Source organism: Panicum hallii, chromosome 1 (genome assembly GCF_002211085.1).
Source record: "Panicum hallii strain FIL2 chromosome 1, PHallii_v3.1, whole genome shotgun sequence".
NCBI lineage: Eukaryota > Viridiplantae > Streptophyta > Magnoliopsida > Poales > Poaceae > Panicum > Panicum hallii.
The window spans coordinates 45,719,994-45,733,864 of NC_038042.1; positions in this window are offsets into that span (position 1 = coordinate 45,719,994).

Consider the following 13,871-nt stretch of genomic DNA (forward strand, 5'->3'; position numbering starts at 1 on the left):
TCAAAGTGAACTTTTGACTTGCCCAACAATGATTAAACATGGCTCTACTATCATAGCACTTTCTCAAATCATTAGTCAAGCAAGTAACCTCTTTCTTTAACAAATCATTTTCCATAATAAGAGATTCATTGCAAGATGAGTCATCAATTTTGGTGCAAGAGGAACTAGTTGAACTAGAATCGCAAGGTTTATCATCAATTAAGTCACAACTCACACCAATGCTCAATGTTGCTTTTCTTTCATGATTAAGTAGGGCATTGTGAGCTTCCTCAAGCTTCTCATGAGTTTCTTTGAGATTCTCATGTGAAGTCTTTAGCTCCTCATAGGAATCTTGAAGAGAAGTAAACTTCAACTTCAATTCCTTTAACTTGGCCTTTTCTTTAGTCATGAATTCATCGGCATCATTTAGCATTTCAACAAGATCATCATATGAAAGTTCATCAAGTTCATCATCTTGTTGTACCTTTGCACCACCCTTTACCATAAGACAATGTGGTGTGGAGAAGAGTGATGGAGCCTCCTTGATGGCGATCCCGGCAACTCCCTTGGATGGCTTGTCATCATCATCATCATCATCATCATCGGAGCTTGCATCGGAATCCCACTCAACAAAATAAGCTTGACCATTCTTCTTCTTCTTGATGAACTTCTTCTTCTTCTTTTCATCATTTTTCTTGTCCTTCTTGTCATTTTTCTTGTTTGGACAATTGACACTAATATGACCCATTTCACCACATTGGAAGCATGTCTTGTCCACAAAAGGATTTTTTCTTGATGATTGACCTTTCTTGCCAAAGTTCTTCTTGTTCATCATTCTATTGAATCTCTTGACAAAGAGAGCCATCTCTTCATCCGATTCTTCTTCTTGACACTCACTTTCTTCTTCCTTTTTTCTATCTTGAGCTTTGAATGCCACACTTTTCTTTTTCATATCAATTTCTCCCCCATGAGCTTCATCTTGAGATTTCTTGAACATGTCATGGGTGAGAACTTCTCCCAATATTTGTGTGGGAGTTGCGGTCTTCACATTTGACCTTACAAGCAAGGTCACAATTGTGTCATATCTTTCCGGAAGACATCTAAGAAATTTGTGGTTGAAATCCGCATCCGGTACCTCAAATCCAAGTCCCTTGAGGTCATTCACAATGTCATTTAGCCGGTTGAACATCTCGGCTATACTCTCATCCTTCTTCATGGTAAATTCACTAAAATTGCCCTTAAGCAAATATAACTTGGCCTCCTTCACACTTGATGTGCCCTCATGAATTTCCATGAGCTTTTCCCATATGTCATGTGCATTTGTGAGACTCTTGACTCTATTAAATTCGGTCACACCAAGGGCACTAAAGAGCACATTGACCCCTTGATCATTTAGTATCTCATTTTCTTCTTCTAGGGGTGTCAAATTTTTTGAGTCCAAAATGACATATCCATCATTTACCACTCTCCATAGCTTTCTACTCATGGCTTTGATATGAGCCGACATCCTAGTCTTCCAATAATCATAATTATTCCCATCAAAGAACGGTGGCTTCCCAACATGAATTCCATTATCACTAGTCATTGTTCTACTCCAAGATGGTTAAATCCGCAATTAATGGAGTACTTAGCTCTGGTACCACTTGTAGGATCAAGAACACCGACTAGAGGGGGGGTGAATAGGCGGTTTAAAACTAAAACTCACAACACTAGAGAAAATTTAATTAGTAACACAAGAGAGTCCTATGTCATGCTACTACTATCTCTAAAAGGTTTGCAACCTAGGGTGACAAGATACAATTCAAGCTCTAATAAATTAAATTGCTCAAAATAAAACAAAGATAAAAATAAGCAAGAGAGATAACCAAGCTTGACACACAAATTTATCCCGTGGTGTCGATGACTTGCCGGTCACCCCTAATCCACGTTGAGGTGGATTCCAAGAATTAACCGCTCCTCTATCAAGAACCTCTTGATCTTGAGCCGGCTAGAAACAAGGAACCGCTCCACACCTCGATTTCACTAGAGTTGCTCTTCACCACTCCGGCAAGGTGAGCACAAAACCTCTCACAACCGAAATCGGGGCTTCTCAACAATCTCCTTCAAGAAGCTCCACGAAATCACCTTCTCCAAGCCGTCTAGAGAGCGGCAACTCCCAAGAGTAACAAGCCAATGATCCTTGCTTGAAGATTCCCTAGTGCCACAAAGCTCAAACTCTAAATGCAATGCACTAGGAAGCACTCTCACTCTCAAAAATGCAAATCCTTAGCAAGTGTGTGAGAGAGAGGGATGTCTTAGCTCTAGAGAGTCAAGAATGCAGTCCAAATGGCCAAGAGAGAGACCCAAAGGCCGGGCATTGGGTATATATAGACATCCCATCAAAAACTAGCCGTTACAGTCTTTTCTGCGAGATCGCGGACCGTCCGGTTTCAAAAACCGGACCGTCCGCCGTTACAAGCCAGAGAGTCAACGTGCATTAAATGCGTGTCAGAACTAGCCGTTACAGCCCTGGCGGACCGTCCGCCCCCAACCAGCGGACCGTCCGCAGTTAAGAGTTCCACAACTCCAGAGACATGAGGGTCTCTGGAACACTCCTGGAATTAGCCTGCGGACCGTCCGCCACCAAGGGGCGGACCGTCCGCCGTTCAACCTAGAGGAACAAGCAGAGACAACAATGTTTCTGGATCAATTTATCAGAGTACCTGCGGACCGTCCGCTCCACAGAAGCGGACCGTCCGCGAGCCACACAAATTAGACAGACCAGAGAACATCCTTTCTGGAACGAAAAAAGTTACAGTGGCGGACCGTCCGCCCAGAAGAGCCGGACCGTCCGCCAGCCACCAGATAAACCCTCTAAGCCTTTCTGGAACGGTAGCAGACCGTCCGCACCCAAGGGGCGGACCGTCCGCGCTAGAGCAGACATGTTCTTTTTCAAAACCCGGCAAAACGTAGTTAGCCCTCATGCATGCATTTATATATTTTGAGCAAAATGGCACTAGAGACCTGTCAAGCACGAGTACATGACCCCTCTTGATAGTACGGCTATCTATCCAACAAATCCGGTCACTTATCATCCACTAAGCACCTTGTGACCGGTAAAATTTAAAGGACCCTATTTTATACCTTTGCCTTGAGCCCAAACTTTTCTCATCGTCTCCAAAGATCCACACGTTCGCAAATAACTCTCATTCATCCGTGGATCAACCTATACTCATTTTCTCAAAAAGAATTGTTAATCCACAAACCGTTGTCATTAATTACCAAAACACGAATTAGGGGCCTAGATGCTTTCAGCAACCCAGCTCTACGCATACGGCGACTCCAAGCTGGTGGTGGACAAAGTCATGAAGGAGTCAAACTGCGAGAGCTCCCTCATGAACACGTACTGCCAGGAAGTGTGCAAGTTGGAGGACAAATTTCAAGGAATCGAGCTGCATCACGTCCCGCGGAGAGACAACAAGGACGCTGATGCACTCGCCAAGATAGTGGCCCAGCGGAACCCTGTTCCCAGTGGGGTCTTCATCAACGATCTTCACACGCCTTCAATCCGCGTCAAGCCGAACCTACCTCAGAGGCCGTCCGACACAATGCCCGGGGGCCCCATTCCGGTGCCTCCTGGCTAGGCGTCCCCTTACCAAGGGCTCGAGGGCCCCCATTACCTCGCGATGGAGGTTACGACTCCAGCAGCCGACACAGCAGTAAATGACCCCGACTGGAGAGCACCTCTCCTGGCCTACCTCCACAACGAGGTCCTTCTAGCTGACAGAATCGAGGCGTCAAGGATTGCTTGACGCGCCAAGACGTATGTCACCGTCGACGGTGAGCTTTACAAGCGCAAACCATCAGCGGGTGGGAATGCTGATGAAATGCTTCCTGACCCATCAGGGCCACCTGGAGATCCATGCTGACATCTATGGACACCACGTGGCCCCATGGTTGCTAGTCGGCAAGGCCTTCCACCAAGGTTTTTACTGGACGATAGTACTGTGCGACATAGAGGAGGTCGTCCGCACGTGCGAGGGGTGTCAGTTCTATGCTCAGCAGACCCACTTGCTAGCGCAGGTGCTTCGGACCATCCTCCTCACATGGCCGTTCGCGGTCTGGGGTCTCGACATGGTCGGGCCTCTCAGGAATGCCCCTGGTGGTTTCACTCACCTGCCCGTTGGGGTGGACAAGTTCACCAAGTGGATTGAGGCAAAACCTATCACTAAAACCAATTCCCAAGAGGCCGTCAGGTTCTTCCTGGACATCGTCTACTGATTTGGTGTCCCAAACACCATCATCACAGACAACGGGACCAACTTCACAGGCAAGAATTTCTTGCAATTCGCCGATGGGTACAGGGTCAGAATCGACTGGGCGTCGGTTAGAAACCCTTGCACCAATGGGCAAGTGGAGAGGGCGAATGGCATGGTCCTCCAAGGACTTAAGCCTCGCATCTTTGACCGGCTCAAAAAGTTTGCCGGACACTAGGTCAAGGAACTCCTAGCTATCCTCTAGAGCTTGAGGACAACTCCCAATCGATTCACTGGGTTCCACCCATTTTTTCTAACATACGGGGTAGAAGCGGTGCTCCCCTCCAACCTAGACTGCGGTGCCCCAAGGGTCAAAGCCTTTGACCCCGAACCTGCCGTGGAGGCTCAGCAGGATGTGGTCAACTTGTTGGAGGAGGCCCAGGAGATGACCTTGGTCTGCTTGGCTCATTACCAGCAAACCTTCGCAAGTACCAAGAGAGGAAGATCCGGGGAAGAATCCTCGAAGTTGACGACTTGGTACTACGGAGAGCGCAGTCGACGAAGGACAAGCACAAGCTCACTCCACCTTGAGAAGGACCATATACCATCACGGAGGTGGTTCTGTCAGGAACCTACCGACTTTAGGACAGCGACGGCAACATCCTCACCAAAACTTGGAACATTGAGCAGTTTTGTCGTTTCTTCCCCTAAGTTCAGTTCCTTTGCATGCTTTCATACAAATGCTGACTCCTACAATGCCCCGGCCCAAGCACTCTTGGACCAGGTCGCTCGGGAGCACCACGGGGGTACACTGCCACGCGCATTGCTACCCCATCTTTCCTTTTGCAAACCACACACAAAAAGGCAACTTTTTTCGCCTGAGCGAATGCGCAACCCGTTCCCCCAGCACAACCTAAGTGATTTTTGTTGGGCCACCTGACCAACCGAACTCTCATCACAACCTACAGCGAACTAGCATCTAACGCCACTCGGGCCAGCCCTAGGCTACACGCTGCGGCCTACGGTTAGCGAGCAGGTTCGAAAGGAAAAGTGCGAAGGCAAGAGCCATCCAGGAAACAAAAGAATGTGGGTGGGACAGGCTTCCCAAACATCACTAAAAACAAGAACGATTACAAGCACTTAAAGTTGTTCATTCGAGAGACCACCAAGTCCCTCGCGTAAGTCGTTCAAAATGATAAAAGCTAACCACAAATACTTTTACTGCGGCATCTCATCCGTGTTGACCGATGACGCGGATGGGAGAAGCCACACCGCAGGGTCAACCGGAGGATTCCTTTGCCTTGGTGCCGGCTCGGTCCGGGCAGCACACGACTCGGCTTCCATGGACTGACCGCCGTCTTTGCCCAGGGCCGCTACCCTTTCCACGAGACGGGCCTCCCTCACCCACTCCGTTGTGGTCGCCTTCATGATCACCATCGCGACCGGCACCAAGCTCTGTCCAAGTTCGCGGAGCTGGTCGACGGACCACCCAACGGCGTAGCCTCTCCCGACTGCTTCAAAGGCGAGGGTCGGGTGATGCGACGCCACTAACGTCAACACTCTCGAGGTGCCATGGAAGATTTCATCGGTGATGAGCCCCGCCACCTCTCCTGGAACCTCCGAAAGGTCGTCGACGAGCGCGCTCGACCCCAGGCGAGGCCCGAGCACCTCTGTGACCACCGACCGCGCCGCGACTCGGAGCCGACCAAGCTCCTCTTTGAGAACCATGCTCCTCTCCAGGGAGTTAGCCAGTGCTTGCAAGTTCCACGCAATCACCTCTTTGGTGCCCGCTAGCTCTGACTCAATAGAGCGGCGGGATTCCTCCGACCGCGTCAACTCATCCCGCATAACTTGTTCCTCCCTCCTAATTCTGGGCACGAGCAGAGGGGAAGTTAAAGTCACAAAAGGTGAAGCAAGAACCGACGGGACAGAGAAAAATAGCTCCTCACTAGACATAGCATCCTCCGAGATCTTGAGCCCCTCTTCCCTCTAGGTCAGCGTCACCTCCAACTCGGCAACATGCTGCCCCCTGGATTGAGCCTGCCCCTCAGCAAGGGCTCGGGCCTCCTGCTCCACGCTCAGAGCTGACCGAGTCGCGGTGAGTCCCTGCTCGGCAGCAGTCGCGCACTCACGCTCATGAAGTACCGACTCCTGGGCAGCCTCCAATTCACGGCGCCACTGCCTCCTGCCCTAGTCAGGCGTGCTCCTCCCAGAGAAATTGGGACCATCTCAACGAAATCCTCTCCAAGTTCTTCAAAGCGAAGAGTCAGAAATGCCGAGACAGATTACCCACCATAAAAAAAAATGGAGGCAAGGAAGGGGCCGTTGAGACTCACCCGAGCAAAACTTAGCAGTTCACCTGTCGCGGTCTGCCAAGCGACCCTGACCTTATTGAGGGCTTCTATGAGCCCCGACTCTCTGGCAGCAAGCTCTCCACAGGACGACTGCCCGCTCAGCTCGAGAAGACCCTAGAGCTTCTCCTCCATCAACTAGGACAAACGGAGCCTCACCCAGTTTGCCAGGGTCGAGCCACACCCACTCGGCGATCAACCCACTCGCAGATCCGGACAGCCTAGAGGCCAGGACCATGTCCCGCTCCTGATTCCCCTCTAGTGCCGCCTGCAGCATTGAGGGATCTCTCTCCTGGTCGGGGTTTTCATCCCCTCGAGTCTGGACCTCCTAGCGTTCGGCGAGCAGCCCAGTCTTGATCTCCACGTCTGCGAGCGCTGGAGTGCCCCCCTCATCCTCCTCCAGCTGGGACCATGCTGAGGAACCAACTCCACCTCCACCTGGGGACTCGGGGGCCATGATTTCCTCCTCCCTTCCTGCATTGGACGGGGGGAGGCATCGCCACGGTCACTCCTGCACCGAACTGTACGGGGATCGCCACCATCACCGGTGACCTGCTCGTAGAAGCTAATCCCCGGCCCCCTCCTTGGATTGGAGCAAACAATGCCGGGTTCGGCCTCCACGGTACTTGCTCAACACTAGGCTATAGGCTGGTCAACATCAAGGCACTACGAGAAAGAGCGGAATAAGCGAAAATATCCGGAAACAGGACCAAAGCTGCAAAATAATTCTCTTACCTTGACGCCCGGGCGAGTGGGGAAGTACAAAACTCCGGACGCCTCGACGGCGGTAGCGAGCCGAGCCGAGGCGTGTCAGCCGAGGCGGGGACCGACCCCGCTGCTCCCCCACCAGCCTGCGAAGTGCCATGTCTGGTGCACTCTGTAGGGAGCTAGGTACGGCATACTCCTGACCACTCGTCGGGTCGGCCGCACTAGCCATCTCCGGACGCGCCTCCGATATAGCGCACTCCGGTGACCGCACCACTTGGGCCTGCTTCGCCTCCTCCTCCTACGCAGCCCCCATCGGTGGCGCGCTTTCTCGCCTCAGGAGCACTGGACGATGCCTCGGGGTCCTTCGTGTCCCCGACGCCCCGGCATCATGGGGTCCAATCACGAACATGGAGTCGGCCGACTCCACATCCTCCAACTCTTCACCGTCGTCGGAGTTGGACAAGGGCTCCGACTCGAGCTCTTCTTGGATGGCATCGCGTTCCTCCCCCATCCGGACCCGATGCTCGATCTTCATCTCCTTCTTCTGCCTCCTGTCTGCCTTCTCGGCCTTCTTCTTCTTCCTGCCCTAGAAGGCCTCTGCCTGGGCAGCTTGTTTGGCTGTGCCCGCTGCCCCCTTCAGGAGATGAGGGTAGGATTGGGGACAACCGAGTCCCTGGAAAAACAAGCTAAGGTCAGGAGCCGGTCGGGTGCACGAGGACCAGTAGGAAGGAGAGGGGAAAAACTAACCAGAACCGGTGGGTGTTCCTTGTCAAAGGCCTGCGGACCACCGACGGTCCGCTGATTCCCCACCTTGAGCACCACATCAAGCCACGACCACACCTCGTCGTTGGTCACTGCCGCCGTCGACACCCGGTCGGGATCCATGATGCCACTGTACTCCCACATCTTGGTCGTCCTAACGGCCAACGGGATGACACGACGGTACTATATGGTGCTTAAAAGATGCACCCCGTCGAGACCCTCCTTCGTGACGCGCTTCTGCAGCGTGACCTCGAGAAGCTCCACACGGCCCTTCTCCGCGGTGACCAGCCCCCATGTCCAACTATTCTTCTTTAAAAGGCGCACCCCCGTAAATGCCGGGAACAACATCTACGCCGGGTTCCTGATGTAGAACCATTCTTCATGCCACCCCCAGTTCGAATCCGCTGGGTGTACGCCGGGTAGTCCCCTGACGGGCGAGGCCTCTTTTGCAGGCCGAAGCCACCGACCGGCGCGAGCTCCATGTCCCCCTTCACTGTCAGGCCTCGACCGTGGAAGAAGGCTCAGAATAGATTCGCGTGCAGATCTATTCTGAGGAAACCCTCACAGAGCGTGACGAAGCTCGCAATGTGGAGCACCCTATTCGGGTTGAGGTGCTGCAACTCCAGCTCTCACTCGTTCAGTAGATTGAGTAGGAACGGGTGCGCTGGGTACCCGAGGCTGCGCTCGTGGAACGCGACAAAGCTCATGATCTCACCGGCTTTGAGCTGTAGCTCCTCGTGCTCTACTGGGGGAGCCCTACAGTGTGCCATCGCTTTCGGCGGTAGCAATCCCTTCGCCGCAATGTCGATGGCCTCCATATCGACATTGTGGCCACAGGAGTGGGAACTGCAACAACTTTTTTCTCTCTTTTCCTCCCTTTCTCCCCCTCTTCCTCCTTAGACGCGACAAGGGTGGAGAAGGAAAGTGGTGGCGCTAGCAGAATAAAGGAAGAAGGATGGCACCGGCGGCTGGAGCAAAGGCAAGGGTGAGACGGATGAAGATGATGACCTCCGGCCCTTCCCCCATTTAAGGGCGCCTCGCGGAAGCCCAACTGACAAGACCCAGCACGCGGCACTGGGGCACACATGACCGCGCGTGCGTGCGAAAATAAGTTTCCTTGGGACACGCCCCCGATCAATAACTGCATTTAATTACTTGATTTTCGGAATATCCTAAGACCTGAAAGGGCACACGCCGATGGGTCCCGACTCGGGAACCCAACCAATCGAGGTTCGAAGGCCAGTCCACGGAGGACTCAAGGCCGCCTCACGTCAAACAGAGCCATGGGAGAAAACGCAGATGAGACCTAGCGACCCTTGCCTGACCTGCTCAGGTAGCGATTCGGATCATCTCAACCTTCTCGTCCGATCCGGACCTCTAGCCATGCCCACAGAATCTCCATGGAGGATAGGCCAACGGGCCACCTGAGTCGGTCAGATGACTCGGGCATCTGCTAGGAGGCGGGTCACGGAGTAGTGGAATGCCACCTATGGGCTATGCCGACCCCATCACGAACAACGGACCCAGATTCCACTCGGACGCCAGAAATTATGCCCGAGCACACCTGTTAGGAGCTCATCGAGCCCATCACTTGAGCCATCAAGGAAAGTGACACTGGCTCAGCCCCTCCAGCCGGGGAGACCGCGGACAGGGTCACCTCTACATGTGCACGCATACAATACACCCGACCCTACCGCTCCCCTTTATGACAAAAGCCGCGGCAATTCGGAGTACCATGTTCCTACTCGGAAAGGACGACAAACTTCCAGCCCTCGATCGGACTCGTAGTCAGGCGCAGCAGAAACAAAGTACTCCAGAATAAATGCACTTTATTCTTGGCAAATAAGTATTACAAAAGTACAGTCGGCCCAGGGCTGTTCCAAAGTACAAAAACCCGTTACCACCACAAGGTTGGCAAGAAATCCCTAAGGAGGGCTGCTGCAAGTGCGGAAAGGTTGGCAAGAACTTTTTCCTCGCAAGCCTTCTTCTTACACCCCCTTCCTCAAGGACGACCTGGCAGGGGACGCCGACGAGCAGTCCACTCGCCGCTGCCGTCAACTGAACTCCCTCGCCGTCTCAAGCGACACCGAGGAGCTGTTTCGCTCAGGCAACTCCCGCAGGCACGCCTCGCACTAGGAAGGGATGAGGAGTTCCTCCCCGTACCCGGATCCGACCGGTGGAAGCACCGATACATCCACCGCCGGGAGCCGACACCTCCCCCATGGTCGCCTAGGGCGCCTGGGGAAGCTGCAACGACTGCCCAACAGAGACGGTGCCCTGCCTGCGCACCTGCTTCCCTTGATCATCTGAGCGAAATGCTCAGAGGATCGAGCTTGGGAAAAGCCCGAGCGAACGGCGTCGCCCGCGTGCTATCCCCTGCTGCTCGCAAGCATTCTTCTAGCACCAGATGGTGAAGGAACCACCGACTCCGTCAGGCGGACGCACACTGGGTAAGAGCAACTCCATTATACAACACAAGGTTCACCCACGACTCGGGTTCTGGATGAGTTCAAAAATGGAGCCCCGGAGGCCTCCATTTATAGCCACCCAGGCACCTCCCTGTCTTGCGAGCCAGCTTCACCACGTGGCGCACGGCTCCGCCTCAAAAGGATGGAAACCCTCACTGGGGAAACATGGAGGAACTCCCCCACGGTGGGCCGATGTGACGGATTTGGCAGGCCTCGATATTCCACACCAAAAGTAGGCGGTGGTACCACTGCGGCGCACTCATTACATGGTCCAGACCAAGGCAACCCCGATTTACTCACGGTCACAGGGGGAGCCTCTCCTGTGTTGTGTCTCTTTGCAGCTGAGGCAGAGCGATGCGACCTCTCACTCTGAGCTAAAAGCACGACGCAATGAGAATAGCGCCTTCGTGATTAAACAAATCACAAAGCCGCCCTCCTAGGCCGTCACTTCCTGCTGGCACTCTGGATAGTCTAAGACAGTGCATGGATCAAACGACCGCCCTCCTAGGCCGTGACTTTCTCCAGGCCACCCAAGCCCACAGTTCCGACTAGCCGACTGGTCGACAGGAGCCTCGACCCGCGTCCCCAACCGAGTGGACGACCAGGGCCTAGGTCCGTACCATGGTCCTGATCTGGGGCACCGACCGGACTCCGCCACGCATGTGTTACTTTCCCCCGACTAACGAGGTCGGGGGCCGGTCGGACCTCGCACACTGACCATCTCCGGGAGTAGGTGCTGAGGATAAGGACAAACGCACCAGAGTCAACTACCGTATAGGACCAGCCACTCTCCCCACGGGGTTACAGTCCCCCTTACTGCCACTACAGGGGGACACTATTTTATCTGCTCGTCCTTGCGAAGGGACGGGACACAACGTCATCACGACGCAGAGGGCACGCCCCCATCATTGGCGGAATGATAGGGCATAACGCTGAGGACGGAGCGTGACCACCATACCGTACCTACCAGCGCACGCCTACCTCTCCGATTGGCAGAGCACGACGCACACGGACAGAACAACACGGCCACTCCGCGAGACGGGACTTGGACAGTGGCCGCCCGAGGACTCCGACTGACAAAGTTGGCGATCCCGACTGATAGAGCTGACGACCCCAACTGGCAGGGCTAGGAACTCTCTCTCTCTCTCTCTCTCTCTCTACCTGCGTTTTTCTACCTCTAGTTCCCCTGCAAAGAAGACCCGCGTTGAACTATAAAAGGGAGGGTTAGCCGCCTAGGAAAGAGGACTGAAATTCAATATATTCATCCTCCACTTGAAAGATTGTAACTCCCCAACTTTCACGAGCACCTGGGCTCAAGCAATACATTCGACCAACCCTGACTGGATGTAGGGTACATTTACCTAAATCAGTATAAATCTTGAGTTATTATGTGTTAGGTCACCTCCGATCACAATGCACCGTACACAATCCAAGTAGGTTTAACTGCCGGCTATTTCCAGAACCGACACTTTGTGTGGATAATCGAGCAATTTCTTTTTTTTTCCTCTTCTATCTAAGTAGGTGTGAACACCAGCACTCCAATAGCTGTTTTTTTTTTAAATAAAGCAGGAGCACTGCACTGCACTGCATTTAAGAAGGAAGCAGGTGGAAGGTTACATGGTTGTGATTACATAAAACCAAGAAAACTCACGCAGAAAACAGAAAGAAGCACTTTTGATTGTGCATGCTCTGCTGTACAGTAGAAGAGTAGTCCTGTTTTATGTCTATGACGGTGCACAGATATTCAGTCCGAGAAAAAGGATTATTTGTTCGGTAAGACAGAATCATAAATCTGCACATGGTCAGTTCGTCTCCTCAGATCGTACTAGCTGGTGCTCAGTAGTACTACCTTGGTTCCTTGAGATCCATTTTCCCAGGTCCCTTGACAGCGAGGATATAGCTGCAGGGAACAAAGTCATCAGGTCAACAAAACATGCATGGAAATCCTGATCGTAGCAGTTAGTCTGAGCATATCTTGATCCGCTACACAGAATTAAATTTATGCTCGGCTTTCAAGGTACATGGAGATCAAGATGAATTGTTTCATCATGGTTTAGGCTTTCAGTAGCCTGTTCGAGTTAAGAAGACTCACCACTAAAACAGCAGAACAAGTCTAGTAAACATGAATCGATCGAAAACCACAAGCAACTAAATCTGCAACTAGAGGAAGTAGAGCCCTGTTGATTCCTTTTTTTTTCAGGCATGAACACAAACAGCTTATGTAGCTGTGAATGCTCCATTGCACAAGTGAAGATTATACTAATCTGGTTTCGCAATCTATGATGGTGCAAGTTTAGCCCCCATAGAGCCGCACATGGTCTGGTCGTCATCTCAAATCGTACACTGGTTTGGTAGGACAACATTACAGGAGCATGGAACCGCACATGGTCAGGTCTTCACAGATCGTACAACCACTGCTCCTTGAGATCCATCCATGTCGCAAATCTCCATGACAGAGAGGATATACCTGCAGGCGGACATACCTCAAGTAAAACAAAACATTTATACAGCAGTAGTCGCAGCGCATTACCAGATGTTGATTAATCGATTAATATTCACTTACAGAAATGGGCCTCATCGTTCATTACACGTTGTGTCCATTATCACATCAGCCCCCTTGATTGATTAAATTTGTCAATCCAAAGAAAACAGGTGGCCTGCACGATCAAGCCTAATCCAATCAGCGCCTGCGTGCGACGAGGATGGAGCTCCAAGGGGAACGTCACTTCGTGGATCAGCAGCAACAGTAACAAACTGTAGCGCTGCCTGTTGTCTGAATGCTTGGCAAACATGAATTTGGACCTTTAATCCGAGCATAGGAACATCCTTACGCCACTTCACATTTTCTTTCCTGTTGTCTGTTTATGTACAGTTTGTTACTTAGATCTGAATCAGACTTTCAGGAATGGGACAGGTCCCTAGCACACTCTGGGCACCTCTAGTTGTGAAATACTCTTCTGCTTAAGTTGCCAGTACTGCTGTCATTTTCTTGCCAATAAAGTAGGAGTAAAGCGAGCAAAAACAACACCTTCCAAACTTGAATTTTGAAAACCCTATATCAAGTGAAAACGAACCAGAAAGTAAACCCGCTAAACATCGAAAGAAATGTTCCAAAAAGGCAAACCGGGATTCAAATCCTTAATGAGCTCCAAATACTCATTGAACAATCTGCTCGTTAAGAAAAGCTAAATAACTCTTGCTGATTTAAGCTTTTACAACCTGTTCCAGTTAAGGAATTACAACTAAAAACCACAACAGAAGTCTACAAAACATCAGCAAACCCAGCAAGTAATATGACTGCTACTAAAATGGTAGAAAACAAAGAGATATGTATTATTATTGTTGGTTCAAAATACCATAAGATATTG